Raw genomic sequence first — 2,867 nt, forward strand, 5'->3', positions numbered from 1 at the left:
TCTAACAACTCCTATGATCTACTGATTGAGAACATCACTGAATCTGACCTGGGACTCTACTACTGTGGGACTGTGGAGAAGAAGATAGTGGATGATGGAGGTAAAGGAGGAATTAAATATAAACAGTTGTACCACTATGGAAACATCACCACCAGGATTTCACTTGGTAAGAACAGTTATAATTCTGTCTTTATCTTCTGTCTGTATCTTTGGTGTTATTAATATTGTATTAGTATTGGTGTGTCTGGGTTCATTGAACGAGAGGAGGAGTTGTAAGGAACATCAAAGAAAATGTATCTTATTTTGAATCAATCATCAGAAGCTGAACTGAATAAAACATGGCCTCCAGTTCATCTGTAAACATTCCATCAGCAGTAGATCATCTAATAGTGTAGTTCTGTTTCTGTTTAATGTTGTGTCCAGACGTCGGTCCTCCTGAGTCCTCCTCCTCCTCCCCTCCTCCTGTAGACTGTGGGCTGTGTTGGATGTTGCTGTTCAGTCTGTGTCCTGTGTCTGCTCTCCTCTCCTGTCTCCTCTCCTCCACCTGTGTCTACTTCTTCTGCAGAACAACAGGTAAACTCACTCCCTCAGTCAGGATTCACTTATTCAAACATTCTTGTTTTAAGTCTGGGTAATATTAATCAGTCTAACATATTATTTAAATAATTACCTACGATTTAAACACATTCTCACTTTCTCACTAATTCATATTTTAAGTCTGGGCATTCCTAATCAATCTTAGTTATTTTGCAAATAATTTCAATTTTTTTTTAACCTGCATTTTTTTTTAAACATTTTGACCACAATAAGTTAACATCTACTAACTTTTAACTGATGTGTCCTAGTTTAACCTCAAACTTGGTGTTTTGATGGCGATTTCTCTTCTTCTGCAGCTCCATCTGAGACTCAGGTTCCTCTGAACAGGACGACCACCAGGGGAAGTGACAGCAGAGAGCAGACTACAGTCAGAGTGGGTGTTGTAGTTTTATTTTGGGTGGCCATCTTAATTTGTAGTCCATGTGTTTGGTAACCCAGACATATTGAAAGAGTGTTTTCAGTGGCAGATAGAATCATTAAATACAGAAGGTAAAGAGCAGCACTACATAATATATAATAATAATGTAATATGATATGTAATTAATATTAACAGATTATCTCTATCGCTCTCTCCGACTACAGTACCTACGCATCCATTAAATCATCCAGCATTATGAGACCGAAACCATCCATCAATACCAGCAGAGTGAGACCCATTACCAGCCTTCAGAACCAGCAGTGTGAGACCTATAAAGGTCATCAATACCAGCAGAGTGTGAGACCTATACCAGTCATCAATACCAGCAGAGTGAGACCCATTACCAGCCTTCAGAACCAGCAGTGTGAGACCTATACCAGCTATTAAGACCAATACCAGTCATCAATACCAGCAGAGTGTGAGACCTATACCATCCATCAATACCAGCAGAGTGAGACCGACACCAGCCATCAATACCAGCAGAGATTGAGACCTATACCATCCATCAATACCAGCAGAGTGAGACCTATACAAGCTATCAATATCAGCAGAGATTGAGACCTATACCAGCCATCAATACCAGCAGAGAGTGAGATCTATACCAGCCATCAATACCAGCAGTGAGACCGATACCAGCCATCAATACCAGCAGAGAGTGAGATCTATACCAGCCATCAATACCAGCAGAGTAAGACCTATACCAGACATCAATACCAGGAGAGTGTGAGACCTATACCATCCATCAATACCAGCAGAGTGAGACCTATACCAGCCATCAATACCAGCAGAGATTGAGACCTATACCATCCATCAATACCAGCAGAGAGTGAGATCTATACCAGCCATCAATACCAGCAGTGAGACCGATACCATCTGGTTAACCTCCAGAGCTCTGTTTCTCTGGTTAACCTCCAGAGCTCTGTTTCTCTGGTTAACCTCCAGATCTCTGTTTCTCTGGTTAACCTCCAGAGCTCTGTTTCTCTGGTTAACCTCCAGAGCTCTGTTTCTCTGGTTACCTCCATAGCTCTGTTTCTCTGGTTACCTCCAGATCTCTGTTTCTCTGGTTAACCTCCAGATCTCTGTTTCTCTGGTTAACCTCCAGAGCTCTGTTTCTCTGGTTAACCTCCAGAGCTCTGTTTCTCTGGTTAACTTCCAGAACTCTGTTTCTCTGGTTACCTCCAGATCTCTGTTTCTCTGGTTAACCTCCAGAGCTCTGTTTCTCTGGTTAACTTCCAGAGCTCTGTTTCTCTGGTTACCTCCAGAGCTCTGTTTCTCTGGTTAACTTCCAGAGCTCTGTTTCTCTGGTTACCTCCAGAGCTCTGTTTCTCTGGTTAACTTCCAGAGCTCTGTTTCTCTGGTTACCTCCAGAGCTCTGTTTCTCTGGTTACCTCCAGAGCTCTGTTTCTCTGGTTTCTCTGTTTTTGCTTCTCTAAGTAAATCTAAGGAAGGAATGGAATTAAGAATGAGAGATCTTTTAACACAAAATGTCAAGTGTTAACTCCTTAGCTTCTTTTATCATGTCATTTTTATTTACCATTTGAAAATGTCTACATTTAATTGGTATGGATTTACTATGTTGGATTTAGCTAGTGTTAATGTCTGATTTATGGTTGGTCAATATACCTGGAATAAATGTATTTTTTGGAATAAAATTATGTTTTTCAGAGATTATAATGTTCTGTTTGCATAATTCACCTGATCACTTTGTAACTCTATTGATAATGTGGTTGAAAGCTTTACTGAGCTACTTTTAGTCAACTTTAACAGAAGGCAAGGTGTATGAAACCATGGAAACTGCTCTGATTCTATTCAGCATATGTCTTCCTCTAAAGCCACACCCTTTAGTATCTAA

General features: G+C 40.5%; 1 long non-coding RNA gene across 1 annotated transcript; it reads left to right on the top strand.

Moving 5' to 3' along the window:
* Positions 1–423: 423 nt before the first annotated feature.
* LOC118948981 (uncharacterized) lies at positions 424–2,667 on the top strand. The gene is made up of 3 exons (XR_005042232.2): positions 424–573; positions 894–970; positions 1,180–2,667. It is a non-coding gene; the product is annotated as an uncharacterized LOC118948981 (long non-coding RNA).
* The last annotated feature ends 200 nt before the right edge of the window (positions 2,668–2,867 follow it).

The sequence above is a fragment of the Oncorhynchus mykiss genome, chromosome 19, assembly GCF_057628025.1.
Source record: "Oncorhynchus mykiss isolate SJ-2025 chromosome 19, ASM5762802v1, whole genome shotgun sequence".
NCBI classification, from domain to species: domain Eukaryota; kingdom Metazoa; phylum Chordata; class Actinopteri; order Salmoniformes; family Salmonidae; genus Oncorhynchus; species Oncorhynchus mykiss.